Source organism: Sphaerodactylus townsendi, linkage group LG07, assembly GCF_021028975.2.
Source record: "Sphaerodactylus townsendi isolate TG3544 linkage group LG07, MPM_Stown_v2.3, whole genome shotgun sequence".
NCBI classification, from domain to species: Eukaryota; Metazoa; Chordata; class Lepidosauria; order Squamata; family Sphaerodactylidae; genus Sphaerodactylus; species Sphaerodactylus townsendi.
In genome coordinates, this window is record NC_059431.1 from 122,569,976 (window position 1) to 122,596,573 (window position 26,598).

Consider the following 26,598-nt stretch of genomic DNA (forward strand, 5'->3'; position numbering starts at 1 on the left):
CGGGGGGGTCAAGGCGCGCGCCAGCCACTGAAACAAGACAATCCCCCAGGTGGAGCCGCCATTACAGAATAAGGGCAGTGTAGCAGTTCTGTCCAGGCAGGAAGACCGTACCCCATATAAGGCTTGCGGCACGCTCCTATCTAATGTAATTTGGAAACCTAGCATAGGTGTCAAACTCGCGCCCCTCCGGACGTTATGGACTACAGTTCCCAACTCTTACCCTCTAAACGTCGCCACAGAGCACTGCACACCAAGACAACTAGACATAAGAACAGTTTTTTCCCGAATGCCATCACTCTGCTAAACAAATAATTCCCTCGATAATGTTAAACTATTTATTATATACTTATTATATAATTACTGCACTACTTTTTTCATCATTCCTATTACCCATCTCCTCCCACTTGTGACTGTATGACTATAGCCTGTGCTGACATTTCATTTCATTTCATTTTATTTTATGATTTTACATTTTATGTTTTCATTACTACTGATTGTTTCCTGATTGCTTACTAGACCTATATGACAATCATTAAGTGCTGTACCTTATGATTCTTGACAAATGTATTTTTCTTTTATGTACACTGAGAGCATATGCACCGGAGACAAATTCCTTGTGTGTCCAATCACACTTGGCCAATAAAGATTCTATTCTATTCTGTTCTATTCTATTATCCCCTGCCTGCATGATGCTGGCAGGGGATGCTGGAAACTGTAGTCCATAACGTCTGGAGGGCTGCGAGTTTGACACCTGTGCCTTAGGAGCCATCCCTAAGGAGCCATTTACACCATACGGGGAAATGGGGTTACTAACTTACCGGTATATCTTGTTTATAGGACACGAAGGCGGATTCTGTGTGGGGCAAATATAATGGGTGCAGGACGTGACATAAATCGGTGTTGTGGGGCTTTGCACAGGTCCTGTTTTCAAAACGAGTTTGGCTCATTTTATTCCCCTCAATTAGCATTTTCGGAAAAAGCTAAACCAAGTGATCCTTTTGTACAATTGCGGGTTGGAGGTCCTCTGACAGGAACACAACAGGCAGGAGACACTTTATTTCCCTCCCTTCCACCGGTTCACTTCAGGTTCTGTGCCGTCCACTATGTCAGGGAGAAGCTGCGTGCCCGCCCGCCATTTTGTGCAGGTCACCTGGCAGGTTGTGGGCAGATTCTCTGAGCATCTGCCAGTGTGCAAAGTCCCCCAAGCACTTTTTTCTCCCTGTGGTGGCAGTGACCAATCTACAGCAACACATTCATTATTGTCGAAGGAGGTCTCTTTTTCTGTGTATGTGTGTGTTGCACATGTGCAGCTGAGCAGGTGCAACCGGTGGTGTAGCACCCATGGGAAGTGGCGGGGCAACACCCCGGGGCAGGGGTGTTGTGAGGCAGGGCGGGCAGCTCTGCAGCAGGGGTGCAGGGCGTGTGCGTGCCCCAGGCACAGTACCCTGTTGCTCCGCCCATGGGTGCAACCAATCGGGTTGTGGGACAATTGGCATGGCTGCAGGGGTTCAATTCTGTGCAGCTTCGCATGTGTTGCAGGAAATTTAAAAAAAATGAGAAGTGGCTCCATGTGAAAGTGCAAAAGCAAGCTGGCTTGTTTCCACAGGCTCCAGTCGCTGCCTGAACCAGTGAAGGGCACACATGCAAGTGGGAAAAAGGAAGACGGGTTTCTTTATAGAGACTGAAACCCTTATACATATGCTATGCGAAATCCACCAAAGTACCCCAATAAACCATACAGAAACAATACTCCCAGATAAGGTTCTCTTCTTCTCCTTTCTGGGCTATTTTCCCAGTGGAGGGGTTAGCACTGTGACTGTCGTTTCCACAGGTCTCTGTTTTGTACATCTGCAGGGCTCAGGTTGGCAGCATGCATGTCTTCATTGATTGTGTCCATCTTTTCTTTGGCTGCCACATGATCATCATCCTGCTGTCTCCAAATGTAGTGCTGTTTGAGCTGTTGGTGTTGGTTCTCTTCTCATGACATGGCCATACCACCATAGTCTGGCTTCCCGCAATTTCTTGCTAATTTTTTTTATTCCTCGTCTTTGACGGATGTCATCATTTGGCACATGGTCAAGAAGTGTCAGGCCAAGTGTCCATCTCAGCATTTTCATTTCCATTGTGTTAAGGGCTTGTTTGTGTTTCTTTGTTGCTGGCCAGCACTCTGCCCCATAGAGGGCTACTGGGCGAACAACTGTAGCCTTGAGTTTTTCAGGCATTTTAGAGTCATATAGAGTTTCTTAGCCTTGAGTTTTTCAGGCATTTTAGAGTCATATAGAATGGCAGTAGTTTGCCGTCATTTCAACCATGCTGCATTTATTCCTGACCATATGTCTGGCATTGTGTCGCAATCTATGGAGACCAGGGATCCGAAGGTATTTAAATTGGGTGACCTTCTTCAGTGTTTGTCAGTTAATTTGAATTGTTGTTCTAGTTTGAGAGCCACATTGTAGATACTCTGTTTGGGGTCTGTTCAGGTGAAGTCCATTTTCACTGAGTCTATCACTCCATGCCTGCAGCTGTCATTGAAGGACTGCACATTTTTGGTGGCCAAGTGCAATGACATCTGCATAGAGGAGTGTCCAAGGATGCATAGTCTGCAAATCTGCTGTAGCAATGACCATGCAAAGTATGAATAGTAATGGTGAAAGTGCTGATCCCTAATGCACGCCAAAAGTAATGTTGAAAGGTTGTGAAATCCTTGTTGTACAGCAGCTTTGTCCATGTTACATAGTCTTCTGATATTCCATGTAACCGTAGTGCTTACCAGATCTGGTCATGTGGAACCCGATCAAATGCTTTTTCAAGATCAAGGAATGCAAAGTGCTGTGGTTTCTTCTTTTCCCAATATTTCTCCATGAGCAACCGGACAGCATTTATTTTTATTTATTCAATTTAGTAGACCCCCTATCCCCAAAGGGCTCAGTATTGCATCTGTCGTGCCGCACACCCTGACAAAGCCACACTGATTTGGTGTAACAGTTGTGTGACTTCTTAGCCTTTCATCCAGTATTCTTTCAAATACTTTCATTTCATGGCACAGTAGGTGTATTTGGCAGTATGTTTCAGTTGCAGATGTCTCCTTTGCCCTGCCAAATTGGTATTGTTATACTGGTAGTCCAGTCCTTGGGGGGTGATTATTCTGTTATGATTTTATTGAACAGTGATGCTAGGAAGGTAGCACCACCGTCTTTGAGCATTTTCCAAATTTCAGCTGGTATGTCATCTGGGCCTGTGGCCTTTCCGTTCTTCATTTTTTGTATGGCTGCCTTTACCTCAGCGGCTGTGATGACTGATACTGGGCCAAAGACTGGAGCAGGGCTTATTATTGGTGGGTAGAGAAATTCTATGTTACTAATGCTGGCAAAATAGTCAGACCATTTTTGTAGGATGGATTGTGTGTTAGTCAATAATTTGCCATCTTTATCCTTGATGTGAATCACATGGGAAATGTCCTGTGTCATCCTTTGGCGTGATTTTGTTACCACTCCCCGGTAACTTAAAGTGATTCTAGGGGTGATTTCAAGTGATTTCAGCTCGTGGCAGCAAAGCAAAGAGGAAAGGCGCAGGAGACCAGAGATTCCTTGAAAACAGGTGGATTCTTTATTGGCAAGTGATTCCTTGAAACAGCTTAGCAAAAGCCACCCCATGAAGCCTAGTGCGGATCATCTTATACACACCATAAGGGGGAGAGGGCAAGGGCAGGAGAGGAGAGGAGGCAGGTAAGGGGGCAGGTCCCTTACCCTACAACAATAGCAAACATCAACACATTAAAAGAAAGATACAGTTTCGAATTCATGAATGGAGCTGTGAAGTCTTGTGGTCAAACCTCTTCTCGTGACATTGTGGAAGCAAGGAGCAGAGTTCATAAAACTCGGGCGACTGATAACACATCCAAGAGTCTTGTTATCAGAGGGTGTTGTACATTGTCCTGCCCTGAAGCTCCCGCCTCTCATTCCTAAAACAAAAGGAAGTTCAAATGGTCCAATGGTGATGCAGGAATGTTCTTCAATGGCTGAAACCTCTGGGATCGCTGTCGTGGTTTAGTTTGTAAATCCAAGGGGCCTTTGTCTTTTGCTGATGGGATTTCCCAGGTGTTGGCTTCTTGCTACATTCCAGGATTGACTTCCTTGAGTTCTAATACCAACTGTTATAAGCTACTATTATATATATATAATATATATATATTATATATATTACTATTTTATATATATATATAATATATATAATATATAATATATATATATAATAGATGGTTATATATATATATATGTATAGCAAAAAGCAATATATATATACCAAAGATGGTATATCCCCTCCGGGGATAAGGCGGCCTATAAGTTTAATAAAATAAATAAAATAAATAAATTACAAAAGCTATTAAAATCAGGTACAATCAAACTCTGAACAGGTGTTCCAAATTTCATGCCAATGGCTGAGCATTCAAGGCAGATGTGTTGCGCACAGGTTCCGGTTCCAGCATCCTGGGAGTGGCAGCTCGAAAACTAGCTCCGATAAGGCTTGTTATTTTCTTTTCTTATCAGCTATTTATAACCTTCTAAATTTCTACGCCTCTTGTGAAGAACAGCTCACTTAAAATGGGGAGTAAAAAACGGACTAGAGAGAAGGATGAGACCTCTCCTCCCATAGCTAAACAACCAAAAATACGGGACTTTTTCCAAATCCCAATAACAAATCGTTACGAGGCGTTAGCTGATAATGATTCAGTGTTGGGAGATGAAAACTCCCTTGGAAGTTTATCAGAAGAAATTGAAACAGGAATGTCTACTAGTAAAACTACAAATGAGCTGAATGCCCCAACTACTGCAGCTGGGAGTGCATACAGTAATCTCATGCTATCGGACAACAGGCAAGAACTAATTAGCCTTGTGTCTCTCTTAGTGGGGACAGTTGAATACATATATAATGAGCTTAAACTGTTAAATGGCAAAATGAATGCAATAATGGACGCCAATAAGCAAGAATTCACTGAGGACCATTTAACAGCTCAAAGCAAGCCTCAGCCTAGTGCCATCAAGACTACTCCTATTAAAGGCACAAGCCTCAAACCCCATCAGAAAAGCAGAGCAGGCATTAATCCCTGCAACCTACTATTGTTACCCAATAAAATCTGTTTAACCATTGGTAAATACAGAGGCATAGTCCCTGATTGGAGTAAAATTTCTCTGGCTAAGTACCACCTTAGCATATTACTAAAAGAAGATTTACATCATGTTAATCTATGCTCAATAAAAATGATGGACAATGGAAATCACCAATTGAGAATCTTGCTAACTTTTAATTCATCTAGAATTCCTGCAAAGCTACTGCACAGAAAGCTCGGTTAGTATCTAAAGGCTTCATTCCATCCCGGGTTTTTAAAAATACCATGATACACCCTTTAATTCACAAGCAATCATCCACACAAAAAAGACATGAGAGTAAAACTACCTTGGAACTCGATAAGGAAACAGACATTTATAAGCCAGGAATGAAGCTAATGAAGGAAGTAATGAAGTCTGCTAATCCCAGGGCAAAGAAAGAAACACAAGAAAAGGTGATCTGTATGCAAGACTTTCATGGGATGGAATTGGAGAAGGAAAGGGAGCAAAATGGCATTCTTAATAGATATGATGCAACATGCTTGAGTCCAGAAAGGAGCACCATGGACACTTCAAAGATGTGTAAGCCACAAAGAGATCTAGCAAATAGCTTAGAACCCTCCCTTTTATTAGTTACGTTATCACCAGCAGACAAAAACAATAAACCCTCTAGCCCAAAGTTGGTTGGCCAAGAGACCCGCACAATACCATTCCCTGAGTTGGAAATTGATAGATGGCCAAGCCGAGTGTTAAATTATGCTCAAGATGACAAAAAAACAGGGAAATCGTGGGCACAAGAACTTGCCGAATTTCAACATATATTCCCTTCATCTACACGAGCAGTCCCTATAAAGTGCCAACCATCAAATAAGAGCCCTGGAATTGACCCACCTATAGATGGGAATTATGGCATCTTTCACGAGATCAGAGATAATACACAGAATACACAGAATAATGCACAGAAAATCACACCCCTTGATTGGGAGTGTGAACATGATAATAAACCCCAAACGAGATTAAGACTCCATGAGAATAGCTCAAATGGATGTGTGTAGGACCTTGGATGAAATACTTCATGAAGATTGACTAAGTTCCCCATCAACCTTAAAAATACTTTCCTGGAATGTTGCAGGATGGCGCAATAAATCCTACAACCCAGATGTAATTAGTTTTTTATCAAGATATGACATTATCTGTCTCCAAGAAACCTGGGACCCGGGTACTACCCACCTCAGAAATTACATCACAATGCCACTGCCAGCATATATAATAAGTGGAAAAGGAAGATACCAGGCAGGTTTGGCAATATTACTCAAAGCTGAGAGATGATTATCTTACAATACGGGTCCACAGTGTGATCAAATTGCTCATGCACTGATACCGAGAGATAAGTCCCCCCCATGGATATTAATAAATATATATATCCCACCCGGATCAACGAAAGATGAAATTAAGTGTCATTGGGACAAATTCACAGAATACTTACAGGATATATTATCTCAACATCCTCAGGCATCTTTAATATTAGCAGGAGACTGGAATGCCAGACTTGGTGATAATGAAGCATATCTACAGCAACACATGGATTTAGATATAGAATCTCTCCCATGGCACTTTCATTAAGAAGAAGATGCAAAGACCAAATTCGAAATGCAGCAGGTGACCAACTTACCCTATTAAGCTTATATTTTGATTTAATCAATCTTACAGGATTAACCAAATTCCAAAAGGCAGGAGAATACACGTATCTTTAATCTCGTGGCTGTAGTTCTCCAGATCATATTCTGGTTTCCCAGCCCATTGTAAGGAATTCCATAGACGCAGAAATAAAAGGCTTTGGTAGTAAAAGTCCATTTATTAAGACATCTTAGAAAGCTCAAGTACACGCAGTGGCAGGAATGACACTTCCCGCCAGAAGCACAGGTTATAATACCATTCACCCCATCCCCCCTTCCTGCTTCCCATGGGAACGGAGACTTCATCTCCCGCGCAGAGATAAAGTCTCCGCCGATGCATCTGGCCCATCGCCTCCGGCTGGAATGCACTCCAAGGTTATCATTGAACTTTACACTCTGCCTCCTCTAAAGAAGACCCCTTCCCCAGGTTTATGCGAGTTGCTGCGGAAAGCAGAAATAAGGGTGGGGGCTTCAATGTTTTCGGACAAACCCATTGATTATACCCAGAGGAATATCCCACCCAAGAGACTAAATATTGCAAGCGTTACATTAAAGCGAGTCCAGGATAGCGCTAATTTCAGAGTGCTTTACGGGCCACTACCATTGAAGCCGGAGGGGGCCTTCTCCCGCTGGTCGTACAGGTGCACGGAAGCCGGAGCCTCCTTTGAGTAAGCCGGAATGGAAGACAGGATGGATGTTAATAAGAGAGTTAGGCAAATCTGCTGGCAGTGACATCATTAATCACTTTAGTAATCCTAAAAGGTCCCACAAACTTTGCCAAGTTTGGAAAATTTAACGCCTCTGAGATTTTTTTGTAGATAACACACTCCAGGAGCCTACTACACGCAGAGGGAAATCTGAGCGTGTTTATCCGCTTTGCAGTTTTGGGAGTCCTTGTTTGCTGTGGCATGGTCTGGACCTACCTTCCATCCCTCGCTAGGGATGAAATCCATTGCTGAAATTCTGGGGTCCAAAGCTGCTGCGGGTAGTTGTGGCAACGGCGGAAGGAGCCCAGACACAATTTCAAAGGCTTCTTTGTACTACTATGAACCGCGATTGTTGTAGGCGCATTCCCGCGAACGGAATAAGTCAGCACCAATTGTCTTGGTGGTAGTTGGTGTAACAACGTAAATACTGCTCTAGGGTCTTCTGTCTGCTCTCCGCCTCGCCTTTGAACGGTGGGCGGCGATTTGTCAAGCGTCTCAACAACCCCAAAAAACGCTTCCAGAACTTTGAGATGAATTGGGGTCGCCGAGACCACCTAACGGGCGAATGGGAGACGGGTAAACATGACAAAACAGCCGCCAACTTAGGAGCCGAGGGATGGAAGCATGGAATAAAAATGGGCTTGCTTAGAGAATAAGCTCCACCACCACCCATAAAACCGTATGCTGACTTTCGGCAAATCTGTAATGAAATTCATGGAGATGACTTCCCAAGGGCGGAAGCTACCGGGAGAGGTTTCAACAGTCCATGGGGTTTCCCCGGATGGTTTTACTTCTGCACAAACCGAAAGCAGCCTTTACGCCTTCAATGTCTCTTGCGCGATAGCGCCACCAGAACTGCCGCCGGGCGGGCTAAGGCAGAGTCTTCAAAGCTAAAATGTCCAGCCGACCGGCAGACTGGCAAGCTTCGCTAATTCTCCTGTTTGCGGAGGGGAGGCATCGCAACATTCCCCTCCGGCCAAACTCCATTCTCCAAACGCAATTGGGAGTCCCTTCAGCCGCTGGAGGTAGCCCCGGGCCCACTCGCGAGGAAAGGAGAGACGACTGGAACTGGGGTGGAGGGGAGGCGATTTTCGAGATCGGTGACAGCCAACCCCAACTGGGAGGGGGGGGGGAAAGAACAGTGCGGAATGTCTCGGGCAAGGCAGCTCCGGCACCCTCCCGGTAGGCGCGAGAGCTGTGCCAGTTTGTTGGTTTTCCCAGGAAATGGACTGTAAAGAGAAACGAAAAGAAATCGCCTCCAACGGTTGTTTTGGCGGACATCTTGAGGGGGTGGAAAGATGCCAGGTTTTTATGATCCGACTAAATCCTGGAAAGGGTGTTTAGCCCTTCCAGCCAGTGCGGCGCCAAGTGAGAGTGCTGCTTTGATGGCCGCAGTCTCCTTGTCTCCCACAGTCCAGTTGAGTTCGCACTAGAGAATTTTTTAGACAAATAAGCACACGGAACCAGTCTACTACCATCTTATTTTTCTTGCAACAGGCTGCCTCCCGAAAAGCTTTGTCCGAGGCCCACGCGGAACCAGCAAACGGAGATCTGGGTCGGGTAAGTTTTAGGATAGGTTCGTGGTGAACTTAGACGCATTAGCTGAAAGGCTGTTTGACATTCCTCAGACCAGAAAAGGGGGGCCCGGCTTGGCGGACAGTGAATCTTTACCCTTAGTGCTGCAGAGGTCTGTGAGAGGGAGACAGTTCAGCAAATTGGGGTATAAAAATCACGATAGAAATTAGCAAAACCAAAGAAACCACTGAGTTCTTTTATGTTGGTGGGGGTAGGCCATTGGAGGACTGGGCCAATTTTAGCAGGGATCCATTTTAAGCCCTCGGCTTAGATCCTGCAACCCAAATAGTCAATGGAGGTCTGATGAAAACAGCATTTGGAGAGTTTGGCAAAGAGAGAGCTGTCGGGCTAAGCTGCCAATACCTCTCGACCAATATTTCATGCCTTCATAGTTTACAGTAAATTAAAACGCTATCTAAATATACAACAACTCCCTTGTACAGTATGGAGGAATCCTCAAGATAAGGGCCATGAAAGCCCGGGGCCCCACTTAACCCGAATGGCATTATTAAATATTCAAACTGTCCAAACTTTGTATTAAACGCAGTCAGTGTCTATATCCTCTGGCAATTCTGACTCTGTAGTAAGCTTCTCAAGTCTAATTCTTAGTAAAATGCCCTTTTAGTCAGGCAAATTAAAAGGTCCTGATCAAAGCGGGCAAAGGATATTTATTGACAGGGAGACCGCATTGAGACCTCGGGAGCAATCTGTGCAAAGCCTTAAAGACTCCATCTTTCTTTTGACAAACAAAACAGGAGCAGCGCAGGTATTTGCAGCTCCGGCCAGATGAAAACCGAGCAAGGTTCTTGTTCACAGCACGTAAGTTCCTTCCTCATTGGGACTCATGCGTAGGATTCTACCTTGGGCAGTTGCTCCTTGGTTGTATGACAATTTTACAGTCAGTGTCTCTGTGGGTGGCAATTGATCGTGATTCCTGTTCTGGAAAAACTCTTGGCTAGGATCCTGATATGCAGGTGGGATGTCAATAGACCGGGAGCAATCACTGAGAAGCCAGAGAGGGGGAGGCCGGAGACGCGGTTTTCTCCCAATTCATGTTCACCGCAGGGAGTGGCCGTGAATTCCCAGGATCCTTCTTTCCAAATGAATTTTGGTTCATGCAACAATAACTGCTGCATGCCCAAAACTATGGAGGTTTAGCCACTGGCCAAAATGAAACTAATTTTCCCCTAAAGTATCGGCGAACGGAGGAGAACCGCTGTGTTTTGAATTGGGCCGGTCCGCTTCCCAGGGGCTGCCGCCCATTTGGGTGAATGGTATGGCTTAGCTAGGGGAATTCGTCCAGACCTAGCCCCTCTGCCACCTAAATGCATTAAGCAGTGGGAGCAGCCGGAATCCAAGGGCCAGGCTATAATGCTAGTGTGTTTAGCGGGTTGGCCAGAAAATGCTTGAACAGTATTGGAGCGCTGCCTTCACTCACGCCAGGAGCTCAAACGTCCATGGGGCTGAAGAAAGACAGACAGCTGCTTCCCCTCCTCTGGGTCGCTTCGTCACCGCTTAGACGAGCCAGTGGGAGGCGGCCCTGATCTGCGGGTGGTTTGGCAGACGGAGTAATGCCGGAGCTGGAGCGGTTGGTTTTGCTTCTTTAGACAGTTACGCTAGATGACCTGGCCCTCCGCAGTAAAGCACACAACCCAAGTCGGGCGACGGCGCTCAGAGGTGGTTTCGCAGGAGCCGGGCTGGGCTTGACTTGGTGACACAGTAGTGGCTTTCGGCTACGGCCTCCTTTGACGAGCTTATTCAAACGACGCCACTTGAGACCCCAACTGATCCAATCTGCAATGGTACGCAGGAACCCGACTAAAACACCGCTTCAATGAAGCTTGCTATCCACAGCATCCGAGAAGTATTCGTGATTACGCGCTCAGGCCACTCAGGGAGTGAAGTCGGCAGCGCCGCACGGAAATTCACGGACAAATTCTGCAAACGGCGTTGCTCTTGCTGGATGGTTTTGATGGTGCTGGATAGCTTCATTCTCGGCGCTTCTGGATCTTGAAAGCGCACCAAAGCTTGGAGGAATGCGGCACTGTGCGAGAGTCCTCATCCCAAATCAAAACAGTCACTTAACCAGTCGGCCTTATCTAGGACTGAGCCGATGTCCCGGGGATTTTTCGCTCAGACCGTATAGATCATCATAGTCTTCCAAGTGGGCATTGAGTTGCAAGATGAAGTAGGAAGTTTGGAAGCGGGTCCCATCAAAACGGGCTGGTATCGGGGCCGGAAGTAGCCCCGCTCGACGGGCTCTGGCTTCAGTTGGGAGGGTGGCCGCAGGCGGGTTGTTGTACAGGGGCTTGAACGGGGCGCTGGCGGCAGCCGCTTTGGCGCTTAGTGTAACTGTGTACGCGGGCCCCTGGCACCGCATGATCAGTAACAGCATAGGTTCCAACTTGCGCCCCCCTGGTCTGCCGCCTCCTTAGTTCCCTCTCCAAAGCAGCCAGCTCCCTTGGCGAAGTCAATGCATCTTGGTGCGATGTAAAGCGCAGCTTTTTCTCGGCCCCACTTAAGCAGTTCGGTCCCGCTTTGGCGCTTCAGTAGCCCACTTTGGCGCGGCGTGAGCCTGAACGCCGCTGCCGCTTGTAAATCCAGTCTGACTGTTCCAGGACTTTATCATGGACTGACAGATTCCTAAAGTATACGTCGCTGGAGCCGCTCTTGGCACGGTTCAACTCGAAAGCTGGACTTCTTTTGGCGCTGTTGTTCCCGGCCCTCTGCAGGGTTTCGCCATTTGTTGCAGTAACTGTGCCCGCTCTCCCATAGCTGGCGCTCACGTTCCATGCCGCTTGGCATCTCGTCGCTCTACTTCTCATCCCAGTCTTCTCGATGGGAGAGAGGAAACCGTCCGCTGGGAATGCAGGCTTTCTTCAGACTCCTCACATCAGGAAGCTTAGCCCTCGGAGACAATCGTGAAGCCACCGTGAAGCACCGGGTGGCTCCCCGAGGCACCTCAGGTGCGGTCGCCGACCGGATGGGGTCCGACAGCCGCACGGATACCCTCCCACCCCAGGTTGAGTCCCGTGTCCTTGACGGCCCTGAAAAGCAGCGCCACGTGGCCTTTGGGAGCATCACCAAATACTGGCCCAGGAATCGCTCAATGGATTCCTGCTGCCGAATAAAAGGTGGTCAAGCCCGCCTCCTCCGTTGACAGGTTGCATCTGGAGGCCTGTAAAATCCACCAGAACGGTAGAAATCCGCATCCACAGGCGCCGATCCATAGACAGCCTAAACGACTCACGGAAGTCCCCATGGTCGCCGCCACGCCCTCGCTCCAACGGAGTAAAGGAAGACCTGCGGCTGATACGAGGACGGAAAGAGCCACCAGCTTGCGTCTGCTTCTCCTGCTGGCTCCTCCAGATCCAGAAGGAAAGGTCGAGCCCTCTTGGGGCTACCGCGACCTTCCGCTGCAGCAAAATCTAACCTCTCCATCAGAAGACAAGAGGACCTCTGCACAGGAATATAGATGAATTCAGATTCATGCCATGTAAGGAATTCCATAGACGCAGAAATAAAAGGCTTTGCAGTAAAGTCCATTTATTAAGCACATCTTGAAAGCCTGGCACAATGAGTGGCAGGAATGACACTTCCTACCAGAAGCACAGGTTATAATACCGGCCCAATTCCATCCCCCCTTCCTGCTTCCCATGTGGGGAACGAGACTTCATCTCCGCCAAGAGATAGCCTCCGGGCCGATGCATCTGGCCCATCGCCCGGGCTGTGGAATGCACTCAAGGTTACTTCACCATCAACACCATTGAATCCTTTACACCCATTTTTCAACATATTACCAACTATCAAATTAGTCATCAAACATGGAGTGACCATTTACCACTTGAATTAACACTTCTGTCTGAGGGTCCTGACATATTGGAGAATACAGAAACCAACTGCACTTTACCAATAGTACGTTGGAACAACTCCTTCTGATTGAAGTTTAACACTTTTTTTGCTATGCCAAAAAATGAAGGAAACTCTAAATAGTAAATTTTACCTTCGAAGTCAAATTTACTGTACTCATAGAGAAATGATGACTTAATCTGGTGAGACACATAGCTGATTATATGGAAGGACAAAAGACAAGCAATACACAATATCAGGATGGACATAAGAAAGCAAGATTTGATTATGAATCAGTCGAAGAATAAAGGTCCAGCTAAGCAAATATCTACTCTGAACATACTACAAACCAATGAAGCCAATCTTCCGGACTGACTATTTTTGCTTTAAAAATCTGGCATTAGTAATGCCGCCTCCAACACACCGCCAAAGAATGTACAAGATGAATGGGACGCATTTTATACGAGCAGCTAGAGATAGGAATACCAGGAAATTTTGGCGAAGATAGTAGCCAAAGAACAGAGCCTAATTCTTCCCTCTTGTAACACTATTCGTCCAAATCAGTGGTTTTACTTTATTTTAGTCAATATTTCTAGGGGACTGGTCTGTGGAAACTTCAATTCCTGACATTGACTATTTTGATCCAGTGAACTCCAAAAGGATTCCACAGTGCTGATGGTGAAGCAACTTTGAGTGCATCTCCCACAGCCACGGGCGATAACAGCTTCAACGCCGGAGACTATCTATCTTTGGGCGCTGAGATGAAGACTCCTGCTCCATGGGAAGCAGGAGGGGGATGGGGTGAACGGTGTTATAACCTGTGCTTCTGGCGGAAGTGTTATTCCTGCTACTCACGTATCACGTGGAGTTCTAAAGATGTCTTAATAAACGTGGACTTTTACACCCAAAAGCCTTTTATTTCTGCTTCTATGGACTCCTTTACATTGTGGCTTGAGGGAATCTTAATTCATCTATATTCCTAGTGCAGTGGACCTCCTGGTGTCTTGACATGGAGAGGTTGAATGTTTTTACTTGGCGGAAGGTCGCGGTAGCCCCCAAAGAGGGCTCCAGAGCGCTTATCTGGATCTGGAGGAACTCTGGCAAGGAGAACGGGCCTCAGCTGGTGGCTCTTTCCCCCGCCCTCGATATCCAGCACGAAGTCTTCCTTTACTCCGTTGGAACGCAGGGACGGATTTGGCGAAGCGACTCATGGGGACTTCCATGAGCCGTTTGGGGCGCTGTCTGGCGGATCCCGAAAGCCTGTGGATCCAGGATCTCTACCCGCTTTCGTGTGGATTACAAACCTCAGATGCAACCTGTCAGTGGAGAGAGACGGGCCTGACTACCTTTCATCGCGCGCAACCCAGGAATCCATTGAACGATTCCTGGACTCATTATTTGGTGATGCTCCCAAAGAACCACCCGTGGCATAGCACTGGGGCTCCGTCCGAGCGATACTGGAACTAAACTCTGGGATTGGGAGGGGTATCCGGTATCGTCTTCCGGATCGGACCCCCCTGATCCCGGACCAGCGACCGCACCTGAGGTGCCCCGGGGAGCCACCGGTGGCTCACGATTGTCTCCGATGGCGTCTCCAGCTTCCAGATGACGAAGAATCCGAAGAAAGCCTGCACTCCCAGCCGGATCTGTTCCCTCTCCCCTCGAAGGAGACCTGGGATGAAGAAGTGGGGCGACTGCGAGATGCCCAAGAAGCATGGACCCACGTGAACGTCAGCTATGGGGAGGAGGAACGGGCCACAGTTACGCAGCAAGAGCGCCGGTAAACCTGCAGCGGACCGGGAACGGCAACGCAAAGAAGTCCAACTTCGAAGCTGGACCGCGTGCCAAAGATGCGCTCCAACGACAATATGCCCAGAATCTGTCGGTCCATGATAAAGTCCTGGAACACTCCAGACTGGATTTTACAACGACAACGCGAAAGCGTTCAGGCTCTGCTTTATTTGCTGCATAAGCGAGCTCCACTGAAGCTATTAACCGGGACGAACTGGCTAAATTGGAACGAGAAAAAAGCTGTTTCTGCATCGCACCAGGATGCATTGACCCGCAAGGAAAGGGAGCTTTGGCTGCGTTGGAGAGGGAGCTAAGGAGGCAGCAGATCAGGAAGCCCCAAGTTGGAGTTTATGCTGTTACTGACCACGCCGCCGCCAGGAGGGCCGCGTACCTGAGTCCTGCCACTCCAAACGCCAGCGCTGCACCGCCAGCGCCCGATTCCGCCCGTACAACAGCGCTGCCTGCCCAACCTGCTCAGCTAACTCCGGCTTAACCGCCGCCGCCTTCCCAGCAGGCGCCAAGAGTCGGTGGAACGGGGCTACCATCGGCCCCCTCGATACCAGCCCGTTTTGATGGGACCGCTTCCAAAACTTCCCTACTTCATTTTGGTAAACTCAATGCCCACTTGGAAGACTATGCGGGATGATCTATACCCGGTCTGGCGAAAAAATACGGGACATCGGCTCAGTCCTGGATGGCGCAGCAGCTGACTGGTTCGGTGGACTCTTTTGGATTTTCGCAAGACGAAGACTCTCGTACACGGTGCCCGCATTTTCCTCCAAGCCTTAAGAGCGCCAGCTTCCAAGATCCAGGCGTAGCCGAAATGAAGCTATCGCCACCATCAAAATCTATCCAGCAAGGCAACCCGCCCGTTTGCAGAATTTGCCACGTGAATTTCGATGCGGCTGCTGCTCGACTTCCTCCTGGAGTGGCCTGAACGCATGAAATCACCGAATACTTCTCCGGATGCTTTGTGGACGCGCAGAAGCTGCGTGGAAACGGTAAGCTTTTAATTCGGGTTCCTCGTACTATTGCAGATTGGATCCAGTTGGGGATTCCCAGGTGGCGTCTCGCTTTGAATACTGCTCGTGCCGGAGGCCGCCTACGCCCAAAACCCGCTTTCACTGTGCCTCACTCAAGCCAAGCTCTCCAGCCGCCCCTGGCACCGAAACCACCTCTGAACGCATGCCGCCGAGCTGGGGTTGTGTCTTTACTGCGGAGGAGCCAGGTCATCTAGCCGCCAACTGTCCCAAAGAAAAACAAAACCAACTAGCTTCCAGCTACCCGCACTCCATCTGCCAAGCCACCACGCGGATCGGGGCGCCCTCCGATCGAGGCTTCGTCTTAAGCGGTCATCGAAGGCGCACGCAGAGGAGGGGGAAGCAGCTGTTCCGTGCCTTTCTTCAGCCCCCATGGACATGGGCCCGTACTTTGACAGCTGGTGGCGAGTGAAGGCAGCGCTCCCATTACTGTCCAAGCGTTCACCAGCCAACCCCGCTAAACACACTCGCATTATATAGCCTGCGGCCCTTGTGGATTCTGGCTGCTCCCACTTTGTTTAATGCGGCCCCAGGTGGCAGAGAGGAGCTAAGGGTCTGGACCAAATTCCCTGGCTAAGCCTCCATACCATTCACTCAAATGGACGGCGAAGCCCCCTCGAGGAACTTAAGGATCGGCCCAGTTCAAACACACACCCGGTTCTCCTCCGTTCGCGCTATCGATTCTCATTGGGAGAAAAATAGTTTTATTTTGGCGCCCAGTGGCCAAACACTCCATAGTTTTGGGCATGCCATGGTTATTGTTACATGAACCAAAGTTCATTTGGAAAGAACGGATCTTAGAATTCACTGACCCTCCCTGCGGTGAACACATGAATTGGGGGGAAAACCCAACAACCCCAGGGGAGGGGGAATCTTCTTCTGACACACCCCCCTCCCTGGCTTCTTCAGCGATTGCTCCCGATTCTATTGGCATCCCACCTGCGTATCATGATTTAGCCAGAGTTTTTCAGGAGCAAGAATGCGATCGAGTTGCCACCCCACAGAGACACTGACACCTGCAAAATCAAGTTATATACAACCAGGGGCGCTTAACTGCCCAAAGGTAGAATCTACGCGCATGAGTCCCAATGAGGGAGAAGGAACTCCGTGCGGCTCTCTTGGACAAGAACCTCCGCTCAGCGGGTTCATACGGCGGGCATACCAAAACACACACACACGCTGCTCCCCGCTTTGTTTGTAAAAAAGAAAGATGGGTCTTTACGGCTTTTGCACAGATTATCGAGGTCTCAATGCGGTCTCCCTGTCCAATAAATATCCTTTGCCTTTTATTTGACCTTTTAGATGCACTCGGCAAAGGGCGCATTTTTACTAAACTGGACTTAAGAGAAGCTTACTACAGGGTCAGAATTGCTGAAGGCTATGAACACTTGACTGGGTTTAACACAAAGTTTGGACAGCTCTGGAATACTTGATAATGCCATTTGGGCTAAGTGGGGCCCCCGGGGCTTTTATGGCCCTTTATCAACTGTTCTCCATGATTTATTGTACAAGGGAGTTGTGGTATACTTAGATGACGCTTTTGATTTACTCACAAACCATAGAAGAGCATGAAACATTGGTTCGAGAGGTATTGAAACTTTGTTCGACAATTCTCTCTTTGCCAAACTCTCCAAATGCTGTTTTCACCAGACCTCCATTGACTATTTGGGTTACCGGATCTCGCCTCGAGGGCTTTGAAAATGGATCCTGTTAAGATTGACGAAGTCCTCCAATGGTCTGCCTCTACCAACCGCATAGCATTCCAATCTTTTTTTTCTTGGTTTTGCTAATTTCTATCGTGACTTTATACCCCAACTGGCTGAACTGACTCTCCCTCTCACAGACCTTCTTACGCACTAAGGGTAAAGATCCACTGTCCACCAAGCCCGGGCCCCCCCTTTCCTGGCTGGTCCGGTGGAGTGTCAAACAGCCTTTCAACTCTTAAAGTCTGGCGCTACTACCCAACCTATCCTAAAGCACCCCTGACCCAGATCTCCCGCTTGTGGCTCACGTGGATGCCTCGGACAAAGCACTTGGCGCAGCCCTGTTGCAGAAAAATAGGCATGGTAGACTGGTTCCTGCGGTGCTTATTTGTCTAAGAAAATTCTCTGGTGCTGAACTCAACTGGACTGTAGGGGACAAAGAGACTGCATGCCATTGTGCTAGCACTCTCCACTTCATGCCACTGGCTGGAGGGGGCTAAACACCCCTTTCAGGTTTGGTCGGATCACAAAAACCTGGCAGCTCTTTCCACCCCCCTCAAGATGTCCGCAAAACAACTTCAAGGCCGCATTTCTTTTCTCGCTTCTCTTTTACAGTCCATTTTTTTCCCCGGAAAAACCACAACTGGCTGACGCTGGCTCTCGCCGGCCTACCGGGAGGGGGGGGTGGAGCTGCCTTTACGGTGACATTCCACGCACTGTTCTCTCCCCCTCCCAGTTAGCTGGATGTCACCCGATCTCAAACGTCCACTCCTTCACCCCCCACTCCTAGTCTCGTCTCTCCTTTCCTGCGGGAACTCCTCGAGGAGGCGGGGCTGCACGAGCCTGCAGCCGGAGAAGGTGACTCCCACCATGCGTTTGGAAAATGGAGTTTGGCGGAGGGGGGAATGCTGGCACGTGCCTCCCCCCCACCGCAAGCAGGTTGTTGAAGCCTGCAAAGATGCCAGCTCGGCTGGAGATTTTGGCTTTCTGAAAGCTCTGCATTTGGCCCGCCGACAATTCTGGTGGCGCCAGCAACGCGCAAGGACATTGAGGCATACATTAAGGGCTGCTCGGTTTGCGGCAGAAGCCAAAACCATCCCGGGAAAGCCCCATGGACTGTTGAAACCTCTCCCGGTGGCCTCTCACTTTGGGAAGTCATCTCCATGGATTTTATTACTGATTTGCCCGAAAAGCCATGGCAACACGGTTTTGTGGGCGGTGGTCGACTTATTCCCTAAACAAGCCCATTTTCTTCCATGCCCTTCCATCCCCTCCCCTCCTAAGTTATACCCATCGTTCATTCAACACATGTTTACCGCTGCCTCCCCATTCCGCTCTGGCAGGTGGTTCTCCGACCGCCGCCCCCAATTCATTTCCAAAGTTCTGGAAGGCGCTTTAAGTTGTTGGGGGCCGCCCCGGCCGTCACAGCCCCCTACCATCGCCTTCAAAGTGACGGCTATGACTTGAGAGAACTAACAGAACCCTAGGAGCAGTATTTACCGCGAAAGACCAACTACCACTCAAGACAATTGGTGCGAAGCTTATTCCGCTTATGGAGTACGCCTATAACAATGCGGTTCATAGCAGTACAAAGAAAACCCCCTTTGAAATTGTGTCTGGTCGCTTCCTTCCCCGGCCAAGGTTGCCACAACTACCCGCCGCAGCTTTGGACCCTCCAGAGTTTCAATAACAATGGATTTCATCCCTGGTCGAGGGATGGAAAACGGTCCAGACCGGGCCTTTACAACAAGCTAATGACTCCCTAAAGCTGCAAGCGGATTACACCGCTCGGATTTCCCTCTGCGTGTGGGCTTTGGGTGTATTTATTCACAAAAAAATCTTAGAGAGACGCATAAATTTTCCAAACTTGGCAAAAGTGATTCCAGGACCTTTTTCTTGTGATTACTAAAGTGATTAATGCTCTCACTGCCCGCTTAGATTTGCCTTAACTCTCTTAGTAACATTCATCCTGTCTTCCATTCCAGCTTGCTCAAGGAGGCTCTCATTCCGATGCCTGGCACGCACTGGGCCGGAGAGGCCCCCACCGACTATTATTGATGGTCACAAGCACTACGAAATTGACGCTATCCTGGATTCTCGCTTTAATCGCAAACGCTTGCCATTTAGTCTCTTGGGTGGGATATTCCTCTGGGTATAATCAATGGGTTTATTCCCGGGTCATTGACGCTTCCCACCCTTATTTCTGCTTTCCACCGCGCCTCAAGATAAACCTGGGGGGGAGGGGTCTTCTTTAAGGGAGGCAGAGTGTAAAGGATTCAATAGTGTTGATGGTGAAGTAACCTTGAGTGCATTCCACAGCCCGGGCGATGGGCCAGCTTCAACGGCGGAGACTTTATCTTTGCGCGGGAGATGAAGACTCCGTTCCCATGGGAAGCAGGAGGGGGGATGGGGTGAATGGTGTTATAACCTGTGCTTCTGGCGGGAAGTGCCATTCCTGCCACTACGTGTACGTGAGCTTTCTAAGATGTCTTAATAAACGGACTTTTACACCCAAAAAGCCTTTTATTTCTGCTTCTATGGAATTCCTTACAGAACCCTTTTGGCCACCAGTCACGGAGTTAGAAATAAAAAATCTTATCAGACAGCTAAAAGCTTATAAATCATCTGGGCCTGACCAGCTCCCCCGGATTTATTTAAGGAATTTGTGGACTGGTGGTCACCTATATTAGCTAAACTTTTCACTGAGATCAATAACACGGGCAAAATGCCGGGGATTTGGACCAATGCTGTTATTGTTCCAATTTATAAGAAAGGTGATCCTAATGTACCAGCTAATTATAGGCCAATTAGCCTGTTATCAGTAGCAGGAAAGTTGTATGCAAAGCTCCTGCTCAATCGCCTACAAAAGTGGATTCAGCAGAATAAAATATTAGGAGTGGAACAAATTGGTTTTAGGAAAGGGTATGCTACGTTGCATCATTGTTTACTTCTTTTGTCTAATTTTCCACAAATACACTGGTAGGAAAGGCCGCATTCAAATTGTATATATATCGCTTTTCTTGGATTTTTACATAGGGCGCTCGATTCAGTTGAAAGAAACAAGCTCTGGTGAAAACTCGAAATTCTGGGGGTAGAAAATAGACTACTCTCCTTGATAAGACTATTACACCATAAAACTTATTGCCAGGTGAGGTGTGCACAAGAGGGAGTACTCACTCCTAAAATTTTAACGACAACCGGTGTAAAACAAGGATGTATCTTGGCCCCCACGTTGTTTAATTTGTTTCTAAGTTATTTGGCTCCAACTTTTAAAGCAATAAACGTATGTTGTCCTGTCCTAGGTAACATCCCAATTCCCATCTTGCTTTATGCGGATGATGCAATCCTGCTCTCAAGAACTAGAGCAGGTCTCAACCATCTTTTGTCAAAATGTGTGGAGTATTGCACAACTAACAGCTTAAACATAAATACTGCAAAAACCAAAATCATGGTCTTTTCTAATAGACTTAAAATTCATAAATGGTCTGTACACGGAAAGAACATTGAACAGGTTAAATCCTTTAAATACCTAGGGATCCATCTTCAATTCAACACCAAATGGGTACATCATAGAAATGCAGCAGTGAAGGGATGTACTGCCGCAATAAATGCAGTGAATAACTTTTTCTACTCCAAAGGTCAAAAGCATATTCCCTCTGCTTTAAAGGTCTTCCGAGCCAAAGTCTTGCAACAACTCCTTTAAGGGGTTCCTATCTGGATTACCGTTTGGCCCAATGCAGTTGAAAAGGTACAATCAGCGTTTCTCTACAAAATATTTGGAGTCCCGCATTGTGTGCCATACGCGGTGCTATGCTTAGAAACGGGCATGCACCTATTAACTACCAGGGCTTGGCTACTTACTTTTATGTTTTGGATAAAGATATGCTCTCAGCTACACCACGGAAGCCTATTGCAAAGGGCCTTAGTTGAGGTCCAAAGCTTAGAGTGGTGGAATATAATAAACGGTAAACTCAATTCATTGGGTTTCTCATTAGAGGAATTGGTATTGAAGGACCCCCAACAAATATATAGCCTAATTAAAGTTAGACTATATGATCAGGAGTATCAACATCTAATCAATCACGCAACAACAACATGCTCCCCATTGTACTTTCTTGGTATAAACCCTGATGCTGGCACGATGGCCAAATATTTTATCACAAATCCCAGATTCTAAACAACGCTTGGGTGCATTGGACTCGAGCCAAATGTAATGTTTTTTCCCCCTGCCCTTTGTGCAGAGGCCAGATTGAGGAAAGCCCTCTATTACATAGAGTATGCCCTCTTCTGTCCTACCATGGTGGGAAACATTGGACCACATTTTTTATTATGTTATTGCCCAAAAAAACGCATAACCCACAGAGAGGAAGCCTTTAAATCAACTACTGATAATGGGAAATGAGCCTTCCAAAAATATCAATCCCAAAATTCCAGCTAAAACAGTAATGATCCCTTCATTACACCTTGGAGAGAATAGCCAATTATTTGCTGCAAAGTCTTGTCCTTAAGAGGATCTGTAAAATAACGCAGAGCATAAAATTATATTTAAATGTGAAATAATTCTCTATACCCCCTCATGGTACTCACCTGGGTTATTATAGAAGGTGTATACAAAAGAGCTCATTGTTATTTATTGCATTTTAATGGAAATTTAATTCAATTTATAGCATTAATTAGTATATACCATTTATAGATCCTGGGGAAGGTTATACCTTTTTAGTAAATAGGCTGTGAATAACGAATGGCTAGAAATATCTTAATCCTGCCTTTTAAGTGTAGTTGTACTATATCTGTTCACAATTCCGTGTACAATGGAATGGTCAAAATTTTTTAATCTATATTATATTTTTATAAATGAAGTGTGATCTTAGAATGTAAAACTACTCATAGACGGCATGTACAACTCTTTTAAATTTAATAACGGTCTATATTCACGCTTGTATACCTTATGCCAATAAAGGTCTATTGTGATTGTGATTGTATCAAAATCAAACCAAGATTAATGTAACATAAGAACATAAGAAAGAGCCTGATGGATCAGACCAGAGTCCATCTAGTCCAGCACTCTGCTACTTGCTGTGGCCCACCAGGTGCCTTTGGGAGCTCACATGCAGGATGTGAAAGCAATGGCCTGCTGCTGCTGCTGCTCCTGAGCACCTGGTCTGCTAAGGCATTTGCAATCTGAGATCAAGAAGGATCAAGATTGGTAGCCAGAGATCGACTTCTCCATAAATCTGTCCAAGCCCCTTTTAAAGCTATCCAGGTTAGTGGCCATCGCCACCTCCTGTGGTAGCATATTCCAAACACCAATCACACGTTGCGTGAAGAAGTGTTTCCTTTTATCAGTCCTGATTCTTCCCCCCAGCATTTTCAATGTATGCCCCCTGGTTCTAGTATTGTGAGAAAGAGAGAAAAATTTCTCTCTGTCAACATTTTCTACCCCATGCATAATTTTATATCAAAGAATCTACAACGTAATAAAGAATGCCTACATATACGTTGAAACAAAATAAAGAAAAAAGATTGTTTCAGCAACGTTTGTGTCCAGTGAGTGGTTTTTGTCACTGGTACACACACCCTTTCATTTTCTGGCTCCATGAGGTATATTATGATGCAAGGGGGTTATTCTTAGAAAACCCAATTTTTCATTTCTCCAGCGGTAACAATTTGGCAAGTCGATACACCATGTTTGCTTCTTCTGGTGTATCTAATTTATCATAGATGTGTTGATAGTGGGCATTTTTTGCACATGCTACTGCACGTTTTGCTGCTGATTTCAGTCGTTGGTATGTGTTCCTGTCTGTTTGGAGTTGTGATTTTCTCCATGTTAAAAATGCCTGCTTCTTTTTCTTGATTGCATTTTGTACACTTGCACACCACCAGGTTTGCTTTTCAATGTACTGATGTCCTGGCTTTGTGTTTCCAACAGTTGTTTCAGCAGCCAGGTGAATTTGGTTTACAGTATCCTTCCACATTTTACCTGCTGACTGACCAGGGTTTACTTTGAAGTTTTTCAAAGCAGCAGCTAAGCTCCCTGAATGTTCTTTGAGTTTCCACCATTTGAATTTTGCTTGCCCAGTTTTAGTTTTTTCTGTTGCTTCAAATGGCTCCTTTGAATGTCCAAAATGAGTAACCTGTGCTGCGGAGTTATGTTTTCAGAAGGGGCAACTTTTGTGTCTTTAAGGAGTTTCAAATCCGTTCTTCTCACCATCCAGTCATCAACTTGGGTCAAGTGGCCACCGCTGGTGTCTGTAGCTAAATGTGACACCCTCTTCTGAAAGTATGTGTTTGCTATGGCCAAGTTGTATGGATAACATAAGATATAACTTATAATAATATAATATATTATCTTATAAGTTATAAGATAAGATTCTCTGGGGTTATATTAATATTTCTCATCACTGTTGTCAAACAGGCATTCAAAATCAACTCCAAACTGCATTAATTGTGCTAGACAGTTTCACAAACACTGCATGAGAACAGTTCCATGTTATTTATGTTGGGAGAAACAACACCTCGTGTGTGTTTTCCCTTTGCACATCGAGCAGAGCGCTCAGAGGCTAAACACAGCGGAGCTTACCTGGACAACCGCGTGGGTGAGCTTGGGAGAGAGAGAGAGAGCTTAGGCACAAAAGAAAGTCAGAGTTGTTTGTAGTTTCTAATCTATTAAAAAGAGTATTTATTAGTGAACTCCATTCGGGATAGAAAGGTGGAGAGATAGGTTCACTAACTATCCTATTCTAGCTGGATGGAGACGGATGCGCAGGAGACACATCCTCTCCCTAGGCATGGTGAAAGTAAGATGGAGAGTTCTGAGAAGGAGGCGGAAGCAAAGGAGGAAGTCCCTAAGAGTATCAGTCTACATCAAAGGATAGGACCAGCATGATAGAGTAAAGGTGACAAATTCCTAGGTCCCTTTCTAGTCACTGGCTATCTAGTAAAAAACCCCTCTACAGGCTGAGGCAGGAAACAGCGTAAAGTCCTTTTCTTCCAACAATTTAGACCACTTTTGAATCACTGAGGAAAACCACTTGTTTCTGCACGGTGTATTTGGGAACTTCTTTGTGTCCTATAAGCAAGATATAAGTTGGACAGCAATGTGCTGCGAACCTTACACAGAGTAAAAAGTATTCCTGTCTCAACAGGAACTCCAGGTGGAACCTGGAAAACTCCTGGAATCACAGCTTATCTCCAGGCGACAGAGATAACTCCCCTTAGAAGGGGTGGACTCCATGGCATCATGCCTTGCTGAGCTCCTTCCTCTCTCCAAACCCGGCCTAGTCTCAAGTCTCCAGGGATTTCTTAATGTAGAGTTAACAACTGTTTGAAAAGCAACTCCCGTGTGTGCCTGTGTGTGTTAAGTGCTGGCAAGTCGCTTCTGAATCAGCGTCGTCCAAAATGTCCTCTTGTTAACAGTCTTGCGAACTGTGGGTCATGACTTCCTTTACACATATTTTTTAATGTGCTCCCAGATGCTCTGGCACATATCCCTGGTTGGGAACCACCATCTTGCCTTTCCACTTTTGGTTGGAAACCAGAAGCAGTTCTCTCCTCTGTGTGGATGAAAATGGCAGGGATGGTTTGCTTCTGGGCACTGTTTGAGAAGGAGAGAAGGTACTCTGTGCAATGTAAGGATATGTCAGTGCCAAATTAGAACTCTCAAGGCCACAGTTCAAATTCATCCCCCTCCCTCTATGAAGGACAGTCCTTACTCACTACCCCATCTCTTGGGGTTGTTTTCAGGCTAAAATGGGAGACCTGTTCATGGGATTCCTAAATCGTTGGTACCTGTTGGGGGGCACAGCGCCCGGGAGGCTCCCGAGTACGGCAATACACTGCTTGGAAATGGGTCTCCCACGTGCAACTGACCTTTCCTTCCCAAATGTGGTTTCGGAGAAAACTGCTGACATTGCAGACCCTCTGGCTCCAATGTATGTACATGCAAATACCAAATCCTCTGCTCAAACCCCCATGCTCTTTGCCCTGTCCATTGTATTGTGTTTCCCCTGCCTGCCTGCCTGCCTTGTTTGTTTTTCCTCTTGGAAACTGTCAATAAAAGGGCTTGGGGAGAAACGGGACGGGAGAGTTGTCCCCTGCATCTCTCACTGGCCGAAACGACATGCTGTCTCCGTTGCTGTAAGACTACAGGTACCAAGGGATAAATGGAGAACTTGCCTATGGCAAGGGCAAGGGCAAAGGAGAGCTGGAGAATGAACCACAGCTGGCCCTCTTGTTATGTTGAAAACCCTTCAGGTTAGTACCCTCTGAAGCAATCTCCATTACTTAATGTTGCTATTCCTATAGATTTGGGGATAGAAACCGGGGAGGGCAGAGTTCAGGGAGGGAGCTCAGCAGGCATGGGATGCAATAGAATCCGTTCTCCAAAGCAGCCATCTTCTCCAGGGCAGTTTGGAGAGCTATCGTGATTCCAGGAGATCTCCAGGAACTGGCTGTTGTGGGTTTTCTGGACTGTCATCGTGGTTCAGTAGTTTTGCCTGCATCTGTGAAACTTTAGGATCAGAAACTACTGGGCCATGGCCACACAGCCCAGGAAATGCACCCCAGCAGCCCCACTGAGCTCCAGGGGCTTTCCTGGCAGATGGCAGCCTGGCTGAGTCCAGGTGAGAAATACAATGTTAGGTTTTAAAGGAGTTATAACCTGCAGCCCTGCAAGGTTGCACTCGTCGGGGCTGTTTGATGGGGAGGCGGGGGTGGGTGGGAATTGTTTGCTTCTCTATTGTCAAAGAGGGCAGGAGCGCATGGGGAAAGCCTTGCACGTGGATCTTGGAAGGTTTATGTAACAGGTGGCCTTATATTCCAGGCGAGGGAGAGATATTATCCCACCACTAGCCATCAATTGTAATGGGAACGTGTGGCCTACAATCAAGGTTCCCACTAAACTGACCCGTGGGGTTTCCTTTGCCACCCAAAATATCCCAGGCTAGTGTTTAGGGATCTTCTTTTTACTCTGCTGCCACCATAAAAGCGAAGGAACTAGAATCCCAGAACTGCTGCCGGCTGCCAAATATATAAAGGATCCCACCTCACATTTGCTCTTGGTCTGAGGGGAATGTCCTTCAGAGTCCCATATACAAAAATGGAGGAAAATCAAAATTGGCTGAGATTCACGTCTCTCAGACAGGTACTCTTCA

At 46.9% G+C, this 26,598-nt stretch overlaps 1 protein-coding gene across 8 annotated transcripts in view; it reads left to right on the forward strand.

Moving 5' to 3' along the window:
- Positions 1–26,598, forward strand: part of ZFYVE28 (zinc finger FYVE-type containing 28) — a 76,546-nt gene that overhangs the window by 488 nt on the left and 49,460 nt on the right. The gene's annotated exons all lie outside the window — the stretch shown is intronic.